This window comes from Capra hircus, chromosome 2 (genome assembly GCF_001704415.2).
Source record: "Capra hircus breed San Clemente chromosome 2, ASM170441v1, whole genome shotgun sequence".
In the NCBI taxonomy this organism is placed as follows: Eukaryota; Metazoa; Chordata; class Mammalia; order Artiodactyla; family Bovidae; genus Capra; species Capra hircus.
The window spans coordinates 64362560-64377023 of record NC_030809.1 but is presented as its reverse complement, the minus strand read 5'-3'; the positions used below and the strand labels follow the sequence as shown (position 1 = coordinate 64377023).

Here is a 14464-nt window from a genome sequence, read left to right as displayed (position 1 = left end):
CCAAGAGAGAAATCCAAAAGGGGGAAAAATTACATTAGAGGTTTCCTAGGGTAGAGGGTTGGAGAAGGCAATGGCACTCCACTCCAGTACTCTTGCCTGGAAAATCCCATGGATGGAGGAGCCTGGTGGGCTGCAGTCCATGGGGTCACTAAGAGTCGGACACGACTGAGCGACTTCACTTTCACTTTTCACTCATGCGTTGGAGAAGGAAATGGCAACCCACTCCAGTGTTCTTGCCTGGAGAATCCCAGGGACAGGGGAGCCTGGTGGGCTGCCGTCTGTGGGGTCGCACAGAGTCGGACATGACTGAAGCAACTTAGCAACTTAGCAGCAGGGTAGAGGGTTAGAGAATGGTGAAAAGGGTAGTTAGGGCCATAGCTAAAGGTTATGAGGTTTCTTTTGAGGTGATGAAGATTTTCTGAAATTAGTTTGACTATGTCTTTGAATTGTATACTTAAAAAAATAGTTGTTAGGCTATGCCAGGTCTTAATACAGCATATGGGGTCTAGTTCCCTGACCAGGTATTGAACCTAGGCCTCCTGCATTGGGAGCACAGAGTCTTAGCCACTGGACCACCAGGGAAGTCCTGAATTGTATAGTTTTAATGGGTAAATGATGTTGTTCAGTTGCTAAGTCATGTCTGACTTTTTGTGACCCCATGGATTGCAGCATTCCAGGCTTCCCTGTCCTTCACTATCTCCCAGAGTTTGCTCAAACTCATTCCATTGAGTCAGTGATGCCATCCACACATCTCATCCTCTGTTGCCCACTTCTCCACCTTCCCTCAATCTTTACCAGCATCAGGATCTTTTCCAGTGAGTTGGCTCTTCACATTAGGTGGCCAAAGTATTGGAACTTCAGTTTCAGCATCAGTCCTTCCAATGAATATATTCAAGGTTGATTTCCTTTAGGGTTAATTGGTTTGACCACCTTGCTGTCCAAGGGACTCTGAAGAATCTTCTCCAGCACCATAGTTTGAAAGCATCAATTCTGTAGCATGCAGCCTTTTTTATGGTCCAGCTCTTACATCCGCATATGCCTCCTTAGAAAAACCCATAGCTTTGACTATACGGACCTTTGTCAGCAAAGTGATGTCTCTGCTTTTTAATACACTGTCTAGGTTTATCATATCTTGTCTTCTAAGGAGCAAGAGTCTTTGAATTTCATGGCTGTGATCACCATCCTCAGTGATTTTGGAGCCCAAGAAAATAAGTCTCACTGCTTCCACTTTTTCCTCTCCTGTTTGCCATGAAGTGATGGAACCAAATGCCATGATCTTAGTTTTTTGGATGTTGAGTTTTAAGCCAGGTTTTTCACTCTTCTTCTTTCACATTCATCAAGAGGCTCTTTAGTTCCTGTTCACTTTATGCCATTAGGATGGTATCATCTGCATATCTGAGGTTGTTGATATTTCTCCCAGCAATCTTGATTCCAGTTTGTGATTCATCCACCACAGCATTTTGCATGATGCACTCTGCATGTAAGTTAAATAAGCGAGTTGCCAATATACAGCCTTGTCATAAATGATCTGGTATGTGATTTATATCTCAAAGCTGTTTAAGAAAAAGAACACATAGATTTTTTTTGTATACTTATGTTTTATTCCACTTAAGGTTTTTCAGTAGTTAAGGAACATGATAAAGATGATACATAGCTTTGATTTAGAAGTGATATGGTTGATTTATTACAGGAGAGAGAAGCAAGAGACTGTACAGTAACATAAAGTGAAAGTGAAAAGTGTTAGTCACTCAGTCATGTCTGACTCTCTGCAACCCCATAGCCTATAGCCTGCCTTACTCCTCTGTCCATGGAATTCTCCAGGCAAGAATACTGGAGTGGATGGCCATTCCTTCTCCAGGGCATCTTCCAGACCCAGGGATTGAACCCAGGTCTCCTGCATTGCAGGCAGATTCTTTACTGTCTGAGCCAGCAGGGAAGCCCCTGTACAGTAATAAAGACATAAGATAATGGGGCTGCAGACTAATTGTGGCTGTGAGTTTGCAGTAGAAGAAATATGTTGTATGTGTATATGGGAGGAGGAGAATGAAGATTAGAAATGAGCAAAATATAATTCACACTCTGGTGTAGAGGATAATGTTGATTGTGTGGAAGATCATGAAAGGGTAGTCGGGCTGTCCTGGAAATAAGGGGTGAAGTGGGGAAAAGAGCTTCAGTGGGATGTATTTAGAAGCCATATTTTAGAAGGCTTAAAGGAATTATTGGGGACTGTCTTTTATTTTTTGGATGTTTTATAGTCCTTTGTACCTAGTGGGTGCTTAATAAATAAATATTGTTTAGTTGTGTGAGGAAATGCATGAAGGGAAAATGAAGGGTTGGAGAATGGGGAAAAACGAGATTTGGCAGTAAAAGGAAGACAGGAAAACAACACAGTAAAAGGAAGACAGAACACAGCAGGTAGAGAATGGCTGCATGGGGAGATCTGAGTTTGTTTGTATGGATTTATATACACAGGTGGAAATGATAGGAGGAGTGCTCTAGGAGTCTGATGGGAAGATGCTATCTTGATGCTCTTAGTCTTCATCAAAAAGAGGATGTGAAGTGAGCACTGGGTCTGAATGAGGTGATGACCTAGATTAATGTGTTAGGCGAGAAAAGGATATAAGCAATGAGCATTGGTCTAGATTTAACTGAAAAATTGTAGTTTGCCAGAGCTGTATGGATCTTTGTTTTCACTCTCTGTTTTCTGCTTGGTTCATATTCAGTAGCTGCAAGGTGAGAGAGTATATGAAAATGAACAGGATGTTGATCCTAGGATCAAGTATTTCACATCCATATTCTACACACTCTGGACACTAGTGAACCTTCTTATTGTTTGCCCAGGCATAGTAGACCACTTTGCAACCCTGTGCCTTTGCACAGGTTTATACTAACTAGAATTACAGAGTAGCACAGGAAGGAGAATTTAGTGTCTGGCTTTTTGGACAGTAACACAGATGTACTGATTCTTGAAATCAGAGTTCATTGGAGACCTAAGTACATTCTAAGCAGAAAGAACTGCATTTTGCTAAGGCTCAGGTAAGACTTACTGGGGGAAATTATAAACAGGTAAAAATGCTAAAGTGATAGGAGAGAAGGCTGTAAGAGTAAGCAAGAAACAGTTGTTGTTGTTGTTTTCTAGTTGCTAAATCTTATCCAACTCTTTTGGACCCCATGGACTGTAGCCTGCCAGGCTCCTCTGTCCCTGGGATTTCCTTCTCCAGGGGGATCTTCATGATCCAGGGATCAAACGTGTGTCTCCTGCATTAACACGCAGAGTCTTTACCACTGAGCCACCCGGGTAGCTCAGGGAACAGTTAGTAAAAACTATTTTATGTCCTAGAATTTGCATCTTAATCTGTAGAGAAAGAGGAATAATTAAAGGGTTTTAAAGATGAGAGTGATGTTCTGTTTTGCAGTTTTAGAAAGAATTACGTTGGCAGTTTCTACCTCTTGATCTTCTGACTCTTGCCTGTCTTGAGTCTCTCTGTTCTCAGCCCCACCATAGACTGTCAAGATTCCGTATCTATCTTCATTTTGTTTCTGCCTAAGGTGACAGAGTTGTGTTAACCCTTTTGTACTTTTAGGCAGATTTAACTCACCTGCATTTCCTTGGCATTTTGTTTATACTGCAAGGATAGCACACATATTTATTGTGTTTAAACTAGTTGTGAATGATTTTTATTCTTGCTAAGAACCTTGAGGATGAGAAATACAAGCATATTCAGCTATACATCTCTAGCGGCTAGTGCATAATAGATGTCTGTTCAGTAATTGTTAAATGGAATTGAATGATATACTATGTCAAAAATATTATTTTCTGTAAACTAGTTAAGTGCATAATGAAGTAAAAAATCTTAAAGTAAGGAATGAGAAAGAAACAAAAACACTAATTCAAAAAGATACATGCACTGCAGTGTTCATAGCAGCAGTATTTACAGTAATAGGCAGGACATGGATGCAACCTAAATGTCCATTGAGGGAGGAATGTATATATATACAATGGAGTATTAGCCATAAGAAGGATGAAATTTTGCCATTTGCAACAACGCAAATAGAGTTGGAGTATATTATGCTAAGTAAGTCGTATAGAGAAAATCAACTACTGTATGATATCACTTATATGTGGAATCTAAAAAATAAAGCAAACTAGTGAATACAACAGAAAAGAAGCAGACTCACAGATGTGCAGAACAAACTGGTGGTTACCAGTGGGGAGAGGAAAGATGGGCGGGGCAGGCCTGGGGAGGGAACTGTGAGGTACATGTTACTCTGTATGAAATGAATCAGGATGTATTGTATAGCACAGGGCATACAGTCAGTATTTTATGATAAGTGTGAATATAACCTTTAAAGATTGTGAATCACTATATTGTACTTTTGTAACTTATATAATATTGTACATCAACTATACTTCAATAAAAAAATTTTTTTAAAGACACTATGTTAAAAAGAGACATAATGGGATAGATCCAATTGTTTTAGGAACTCCAGGGTTGATAGTAACAGATTGATAGTTTTAAAAATTATGATTGAGTCAGGTGTTCACCTACTCAGGATATTATCAAGATCACATTTTCTGTCCAACTGCTGCTAAGCCTGGGCAGGAGAAGGTGCAGGGCTGCCTCTGCCTAGAAAAATCCTGCTGGAGGCTATGCTTCTGTGAACCAAAGGAGAAGGGACAGCAGTGAGCTTGTTGGCCCTGAACTGGAAGCCCTTCGAATACAGAGGCCTGACCACTCTAGCTGAGTTCAGTAAGTTTCCAGTTGATTTAACCAAGACACGGCTCCAGATTCAAGACCAGAAAAATGATGCAAACTTTAAAGAAATCAAGTATTGAGCAATGTTGAATGCGTTAGTGAGGATAGGCAGAGAGGAAGGCCTGAAAGCACTGTATTTGAGGAGTACCCTTCAATGTTACACCAGGCTTCCTGTGGCGCCATCAAGATAGGCACCTACCAGAGCTTGAAGCGGCTATTTGTCAAGTGCCCAGAAGATGAAACCCTTCTTATAAATGTGGTCTGTGGAATTCTCTCTGGAGTCATATCCTCAACCATTTCCATTCCAGCTAATGTATTGAAAATTCAGATGGCAGCACAAAACAACACTCTTCAAGGAGAACAGTAGGCAACTTCATTAACATTTACTAGCAAGAGGGAACAAGAGGACTGTGGAAAGGCGTGTCCCTTATTGCTCAGAGGGCTACCAATGTTGGCTGCATGGAGCTGTGGGTTTACAACCTCACTGAGAAGCGTCTGATTTTCTCACACCTGATGGGAGATATTGTGTGACCCATTTCCTCTCAAGCTTTAGCTCTGGATTGGCAGGGGCCCTGGCCTCAAACCCTGTCAATGTGGTGAGAACATGTACGATGAATTGGAGTCCTTCACGATGGCAGACGCCCTGGTTTCACAGGTACCCTGCATTGCTTGCTATAGACATGGAAGAATGAAGGGGTTTTTTGCTCTGTGTAAAGGGTTTTGGTCAAGTTGGTTGAGACTTGGTCCTTGGAATATTATTTCCTTTGTGACGTACAAGCAGTTGAAGGAATTGAATTTGTGACAAGACTGCATGAGACATCCTTCTGAAAATGCTTACTTCTGAAATATCAAAGCTTCCAGTCTTTCCCACTGCTTTACCTGCCACAGATACTTAGGTGTGAGCAACAGGTTAGGACTGTGTTAGTGCTTTACCCGCCACAGATGCTTAGGTGTGAGCAACAGGTGAGGACTGTGTTAGTGTGAATTGCTGTGTCTTGGCCTTGGGTGCTCTGTACCAGACATTTAATGGCATTAACTGTAACATCCAGACACTAGTTCTCATCCAAGTACCCTTCCACATCAAATATAACATGAAATGCACATTTCTTGCTAAAGAAAACTTGCATGAAGGTCAGGAACTGTGGATCGTTTCCTTTGGAGGGAGTAACTCCTAATGCATCTCAGATTGTAGCCGAGACTCCCAGATGTTCTAAAACATCTCATCCGAACCATGGAGTAGAGCCTCTGAGAAAGTGTCATTGTTCTGAACTTCCGGGGGCCTTTGGCTTTGTGTCTGCTGAAGTTCACACATAGAGACCTGGTATACCTCAGGTATGAACAATGTAGGATATAGATCCCTGGAACATTGCAGTGCTTTGCAGTTTCTTATTTTGGCAGGGTCTTTCACTTATGGTAAGTGATTTTTAAACCTTTACCCCTTGAGGCTTGTGAGGAATTGTTGCAAAGTATTGATTTCTAAACTCAGGATGGTATAATATGTTAGCTTGGAAGGTGGCAAAGTCTGTGTTGGTGGGAGATGTTTTTAAGCAAGTTGGGTCCTTAGGTAATGTTCCTAATTTTAGATTTTAACAAGTTTCTGTTTCCCAGTCTGTAAGATGAGGATGATAACCTCTACTGATACTGAGAATCAAATGAAGAAAATAGTAGTTGCTACTACTTGACTTGTAGGATAAGTGTGTTTACATCATGCTTTCATAAAGCCATAATCCAAAAATAAATGGTCTGGTGTATTGAAGGGAATTATTTTGTCATGAGGTTCTTTGATAAAAGCCATGTGAAAGAAAGTGGTTAAGGTTTTATTATGTTTTCCTTAGCAAAAGGTTGCAAGTGAATCAAAGACTTGATTTTTCCAGATTTCCCAGGTTTCACTTTAGTTCTGGTCCTGTTTATTAAAGTATTTCTTGTCTTGAACTTCCTAATCAGTTTGGATGGAAAGTGATTGCTTGAAATTTGAAAAGCGATTTTTCGTATACCTAGAGTTTGAGAAGAGGTATGTAGTATCTTCCTTCTTCTTTTTCTGAAAATGGTATATCATTCTTCTTTGCTGTGTTCATCTTACTCTTTTCAAAATAGTGGCTTTGAGCGCCCCACGACCTTTACACTTCAAGAAGACATCCCCAGGAAAGTAAATATTTAATATTTACTTGGGTACCTTCGGTGCTACCCTTTGAGAGTAACTTAAATACATACTCACTGGGGCTCTAGGACAGACACTTCTGCAGTAAATGTAGGTTCCCAGTTGGCCCAGTCCCTGGGCTGCTTCCTCCCTTGAAGTGACATGGAAGCCACACAGGTTTTTCTTGGAGATGGGACAATTTTCCTCCCAATCACCTTTACCTTGTCTTCTTTGTTAATGCTGACTCTGCAAACAAGATTTTTGTGAAGCAGAATTTTAGTTCCAGTAGTAAGATTCAAGGCACGAACGGAGGTTGGAAGAGCAAGTGGGTGTTGATTGCTTCAAGACTCAGGTGGAAGTCCAGTTCTGTCTGCTGCTGCTAAGTCACTTCGGTCGTGTCCGACTCTGTGCGACCCCATAGACGGCAGCCCACCAGGCTCCCCCGTCCCTGGGATTCTCCAGGCAAGAACACTGGAGTGGGTTGCCATTTCCTTCTCCAATGCATGAAAGTGAAAAGTGAAAGGGAAGTTGCTCAGTCGTGTCTGACTCTTCGTGATCCCATGGCCTGCAGCCTACCAGCCTCCTCCGTCCATGGGATTTTCCAGGCAAGAGTACTGGAGTGGGGTGCCATTGCCTTTTCCACCAGTTCTCCCTGACCAGCTCCAAATGTGATGCTGAAGAGCTGAGCCCTTTCGGGCCTCATCCCTTGTAATGAATCATATCTTTACAGAGGAATTTTTTTTTTTCTTCTTCTTACCAGAACAGTTCCACTGAGGTGTAAGGGTTTCTATAGAAAGGCTTTCACTTTTGCATTCCTTGAGCTTAAAGGATGACTATTTTATGAGATTTTTTTTATGAGCCACTTTTTTTTCTTTTAATGTAGAAGACATTTTAAGTGTACACATAACCCCTAGGACAGTAGAAGCAAGTTAATTTTGAAGACCATGTAAAGATGGAATACCATGCAATATTCATTATATCAGTTTGTTCAAATATGTACATGTTCGTGTGTGTGTGTGTGTGTGTGTGTGTGTGTGTGTGTGCTCAGTTAGTTCTGACTCTTTGCGACCCCAGGGATTGTAGCCCACCAGGTTCCTCTGTCCATGTTCACACCAGAATGAAAAGAAAGCCAAGCCTCACTGTAAAAGCAGGTTTTTAAAATAAAAATATAGTATTTCTTTATTAACAGATTTATTAACTACCTTATGGAACAGTCTTGTTTTCATTTTTTTTCTTTTGCTGCTTTCTGAAAAAGTAATACAGTTGTTGAAGTGTCTAAGCCAAAAATGAACTTGAAGAACTGGGAGGCTCGGGCCCCTTATTTCCAGGGCTGTGACTGCAGGTCCCCACCTCCCCCCATTCCCTTTGGTAAATGTGGCAAAGGAATTTTCACCTTTTATAATCAAAATGAAGAAAGTGGATTTTTTTGTTTGCTTGTGGATTTGTTTAATCATTGATGCTAAGTATTGCCTGATTGAGATATAAAAAAGTTTCTGTTCTCTGTATTTGTTCATGTGTTGGAAATAGTGTATGTTATATAAAGACTATAAAACTTTTCATAAGCCTTTATATTTCGAGATCTTCATTTAAACATAATCTGAATATGTGGCATAAACCTTGTATCATTATTTAATAAACTGGAATAATGTTTAAAAGAAGACCACATTTCTAACTCATCAGTGATAGATTATTTTCCTGGGTTAGAATCAGAACTAGAACTTCTAGAACTAATACGCAAAAAAGATGTCCTTTTCGTTATAGGGGACTGGAATGCAAAAGTAGGAAGTCAAGAGATATCTAGAGTAACAGGCAAATTTGGCCTTGGAATACAAAACAATGCAGAGCAAAGGCTAACAGAGTTTTGCCAAGAGAACGCTTCTTGATGAAAAATTTGTCTTAAAACTCAACATTCAGAAAACTAAGATCATGGCATCTGGTCCCATCACTTCATGGCAAATAGATGGGGAAACAATGGAAACAGTGACAGACTTTATTTTTGGGGGCTCCAAAATCACTGCAGATGGTAACTGCAGCCATGAAATTAAGACACATGCTCCTAGGAAGAAAAACTGTGACCAACCTAGACAGCATATTAAAAAGCAGAGCCTTTACTTTGCCAGCAAAGGTCCGTTTAGTCAAACCTATGGTTTTTCCAGTATTTGTGTATGGATGTGAGAGTTGGACTATAAAGAAAGCTGAGCACCGAAGAATTGATGCTTTTGAACTGTGGTGTTGGAAAAGACTCTTGAGAGTCCCTTGGACTGCAGGGAGATCCAGCCGGTCTATCCTAAAGGAAATCAGTCCGGAATATTCATTGGAAGGACTGATGCTGAAGCTGACAGTCCAATCCATTGGCCACCTGATGCAAAGAGCTGACTCATTTGAAAAGACCCTGATCCTGAGAAAGATTGAAAGTGGGAGGAGAAGGGGATGACGTAGGATGAGATGATTGGATGGCATCACCGACTCGATGGACATGAGTTTGAGTATGCTTCGGGTGTTGGTGAGGGATAGGGAAGTCTGGTGTGCTGCAGTCATGGGGTCACAAAGAGTTGGGACACGACTGAGTGACTGAACTGAACTGAGAATCAGAAATCTGAGATCAGCATAGTGCAGTTAGCTTATTTACTCCTTATCTGAGACTTAACTTTCATACAACAGTATGGTTCTTTTTGTAAAAAGTTACTTATTTGGCTGCCTTGGGTCTTAGTTGTGGCATGTGGAATCTTTTGTGGTTGCGCACAGACTGTCTCATTGTGGCAAGTGGGCTCGGTAGTTATGGCACATGGACTTATGATCTGTGGCATATGGTACCTTAGTTCCTGTAGCAGGAATTGTCCTTGTCCCCTGATTTGCAGAGTGTATTCTTAACCAGTGGACCACCAGGGAAGTCCCAGCAATATAGTTCTTTTTCATGCTGACTAGACTGCAGAAGAAAGTTTTTAAAATATTCATGCTATCCTTGAATTTCAGATTAAGATGTTTGGGAGGTTTTCATTTTGAGATGACAGATATCTGCTAGATTAAGTGTTATGAATGTCAGGAACCTACAGATGCCTTGTGTTGACTATTGGTTGGCCTTTAATTAGCCTTTGTTAAGGAGTTAATACATACCCTTCAAAAGATTTTTATTCTGAGAAGGCAGCTATCCAGCTGGCAGAAGCTCATTCTCTCTTTTCTCAAAACACGATCCCTATGTTTCATGAGGCTGGCAGGTGATGCTTTGGCAGAATAAGAGAGCCAAGTAAGGGAGCCTGGCTCCCCTTTGCTCTTTGAAGCAAATAAAGAACGTTGATGGAATATGAAATTGGTTCTAGAAGTGCACCTTAAAATGAAGATGACGAAAGTATTAAAGTTTGGCACCAGATAAGTAAATGCAGTGGGATGTTTCTGTGACTTCCTGATTTAACTTAGAAATACTTTGTATTCCTTTTAGGATCATTGCTATTTGCAATTTTTTTTTGCATAATTGGTATTTTCTATTTAAGTTTGTTAGCACTGCTCTGGGACTTAGTGATTGTAAGTATGATTTAAAATCAAAAGCTTTCTTTGTCATTTCCAGTAACAGTTATTACTTCCCTTCCTTTGTCCATATTTCTCCTTTCCACCATGTTAGTAGAACACATATGTTCAAATATTTGAATTCATGTCTTATTCTTCACCTCCATTGTTATCTTAATAATATATCTGCCTCCTGACTGTGTCCTCAAGAATAAATCATGATAGCACTCCCCAAAGTTCTCTACCTCTGTAAGTCTTCACCTCTAAAATTTCTTAACCTAAATTCCCTATCCCTCTTTCATCAAACTCTTAGGGAGTGATACATTGTAATGAAAAGATATCCTTTTCAGTGTTATATTACCTTTTCCTTTGCAATGGGTGTGACTCACTGATCTGAAAAGTTGTTTGTTGAATGGGAAGTGATTGACTCTGGTTTTCTGATTCTTGGAACTTTCCCCTAGAACTCGTCTACACCTCTACTAATTTCTCATAGCTAAATGGAGCTGACAGACTAGGGTTGAGCCCGTTCTCTTGTTATACTTAAATCTAGAGAAGTTTATTAATCCTGATGACTATGGCGAAAATAAGGAGACAAATCTAAGATAAAGGACAAATTAGTGAGTTGGAAGATCATATTTAGAAACTGTTCTCATAAGAGGAAGGAATATAGGCAAAATAAGAAGCTTAAGAGACAAGTTAAGAGATGGAAGGTAAAAGAAGTTTCTTTTTCCCTAAGACTAGAACAAGGTTGCCTGCTTTTAGCACTTTAATTCAGTATAATATTGGAAGTTCTAGCCAAAGCAGCTAGGCAGAAAAAAGAAATGATAGGCATCCGAATTCTAAGGGAAGAAGTAAAATTACCTCTGTTTAAGATGACACGATCTTACAAGTGGAAAACCTTAAAGATTCCATAGTAAAACCATTAGAGTTAATAAAAGAATTCAACAATGTTGCAGGATACAAAATCAAGCAACAAAAGTCAAGTGCCCTTCTATACACTAGTAATGAGCAATCCAAAAACAAAATTAAGACAATAATTCCTTTGCTGTAGCATCAAGGAGAATAAAATACTTAGGAATAAATTTAACCAAGGAGGCAAAAAACATGTACATTGAAAAGTACAAAACATTACTAAGAGAAATGAAAAGAATATCTAAATACATGGAAAGATAGCCCATATCTGTGGATTGAAAGATTTAATGTTATTAAGAGGACAGTGCTGCCCAAAGTGATCTGTAGATTCAGTGCAATCCCTATCAAAATTCCAAGAACATATTTTGCAGACATAGGACAGACTATTCTAAATTTATATGGAATCTCGTGGGATTCCAGATACCCAGAACAGGCTTGAAAAAGAAGGGAAAGATTGCCATTGCGTATCTTGATTTGAAAACTTGATATCAAGCTATAGTAATCAAAACAGTGTGGTTCTGGGATATGAACAGACATACAGATCAGTGGAGCAAATTACAGGGTCTAGAAATAAACCTTCAAATATATGGCCAAATGATTTTCCACAAGGATGCTAACACCATTCAGTGGGCAAGAGTCTTTTCAGCAAGTGGTGCTGGGAAAATTGAATAACCACATGCAAAAGGGTTAAATTGGATTCCTATGTTGTTGTTTAGTCCCTAAGTTGTGTCCAACTCTTTTGCAACCCCGTGGACTGTCGCCCTCCAGGCTCCTCTGTCTGTGGGATTTCCAAGGCAAGAATACTGGAGTGGGTTGCCATTTCCTTCTCCAGGGGATCTTCCTGTCCCAGGGACCGAACCTATGTCCCCTGCATTGGCAGGTGGGTTCTTTACCACTGAGCCACTAGGGAAGCCCAAAATATTAACTCAGAATGGATCAAAGACAACTGTAGTATTGTGATTTACAATAAACATATATTTAATCTTCATCCTGTTTCTGGCACAGAACTCCTAAAACTCTTGGAATTTTCTAAGTGATAACAGCCCCCAAAGTGTTTTTGATATGTTAATGGTGTGACTTGGAAAGCCCTTTAGTAACCAGCTGATGGTGGCTGGTTGCTGGGGGAACTAACCAGGTGATTAGAAGGTTGGAACTTTGACACCCACCGCTACCCCCAGACAAGCTGGGAGGGAAGAGGGGCCAGAAATTGCATTCAGTCATCAGTGACCAGTGATTTAATCCATCATGCCTAATTAATGAGGCCTCCATAAAAACCCCAAAGGACAAGTTTGGAGAACTTCTGGGTTGGTGAACCAGAACGCTTCCACGTGCTTGGTCTCAAACTCCACTGGGACAGGAGCTCTTGTGTTTGGTACCGTGACCTGTGTATCCTCTCACCTGGCTGTTAATTTGTCTCTGCTGATATCCTTTGTAAAAAACTGTAGAATCTAGTGTGTAAACTGATTTCTGAACTCTGTGAACTATTCTAGCAAAGTAATTGAAAACAAGGAGGGGGTCATGACCAAGACCAAGTGACCAAGTGAAGTCGCTCAGTTGTGTCCGACTCTTTGCGACCCCATGGACTGTAGCCTACCACGCTCCTCCATCCATGGGATTTTCCAGGCAAGAGTACTGGAGTGGATTGCCATTTCCTTCTCCAGAGGACCTTCCCGACCCAGGGATTGAACCTGGATCTTCTGCATTGTAGGCAGACGCTTTACCGTCTGAGCCACAAGGGAAGTCCATCTAGCAAAGTAATTGAAACCAAGGAGGGGGTCATGAGAACCCATTTAATAGCCAGTTGGTCAGAAGCACCAGTAATAGACTGGACTGTGACTGGCATCTGAAGTAGGGGCAGTCTTGTGGGACTGAGCTTGACCCATAGAGTCTGATGGTGTCTCTAATAAGAGTGTCAGAGTTGAGTGTGTCTGATACCCGTTCGGTCTCTTAGAGAACGGAGTTAATTGCTTGGTTGTGAGGAAGAAATCCACACAAATTAGAATAGGTGTAGACCCAGAATGACTTTCAGGTGTGAGGGTTTAAAACTGTAAAACTCTCAGAAGGAAAGGTAGGGGAAAATTTCCATGACATTAGATCTGACAATGATTTTTTGAAATGACGATAAAATACAGGCAGCAGAAGAGAATATAAATAAGTTAGACTTTATCCTGAGAAACCTGTATGCAGGACAAGAAGCAGCAGTTAGAATTGGATGTAGAACATCAGACTGGTTCAAAATTGGGAAAGGAGTACGTCAAGGCTGTATATTGTCACCCTGCTTATTTAACTTATATACAAAGTACATCATGAGAAATGCTGGGCTGGTTGACTCATTAGCTGGAATCAAGATTGCTGGGAGAAATATCAACAACCTAAGATAGGCAGATGACACCACACTTATGGCAGAATGTGAAGAGAAACTAAAGAGCTTCTTGATGAAAGTAATAGGAGAGTGAAGAAGTTGGCTTAAAATTCAACATTCAGAAAACTAAGATCATGGCATCCAGTTCCATCACTTCATGGCAAATAGATGAGGAAACAATGGAAACAGTGACAGACTTTATTTGGGGGGGCTTGAAGATCACTGCAGATGGTGACTGCAGCCATGAAATTAAAAGATGCATGCCCCTTGGAAGAAAAGCTATGACCAACCTAGACAGCATATTAAAAAGCAGAGACTTTACTTTGCCAGCAAAGATCCATCTGGTCAAAGCTATGGTTTTTCCAGTAGTCATGTGTGGATGTGAGAGTTGGACTATAAAGAAAGCTGAGTGTCGAAGAATTGGTGCTTTTGAATTGTGGTGTTGGAGAAGACTCTTGAGAGTCCCTTGGACTGCAAGGAAATCCAACCAGTCCATCCTAAAGGAAATCAGTCCTGAATATTCATTGGAAGGACTGATGCTGAAGCTGACAGTCCAATCCATTGGCGACCTGATGCAAAAAGCTGACTCACTAGAAAAAACACTTTGATGCTAGGAAAGATTGAAGGCAGGAGAAAGGGATGACAGAATGAAATGGTTGGATGGCATCACCAACTCAGTGGACATGAGTTTGAGTAAACTCTGGGAGTTGGCGATGGGCAGGGAGGCCTGGCATGCTGCAGTCCATGGGGTCACAAAGAGTCGGACACGACTGGGCAACTGAACATATGCAGAAA

The 14464-nt window shown here is 40.7% G+C and overlaps 1 protein-coding gene, 1 non-coding gene and 1 pseudogene across 4 annotated transcripts in view; 2 read left to right on the top strand and 1 right to left on the bottom strand.

Moving 5' to 3' along the window:
* EPB41L5 (erythrocyte membrane protein band 4.1 like 5) overlaps positions 1-14464 on the top strand; it is a 166129-nt gene that overhangs the window by 9954 nt on the left and 141711 nt on the right. The window lies entirely within an intron of this gene.
* On the top strand, positions 4826-5559 carry LOC102175066 (annotated as a pseudogene).
* Positions 12975-13046, bottom strand: TRNAC-ACA. The gene has a single exon. It is a non-coding gene; the product is annotated as a tRNA-Cys (tRNA).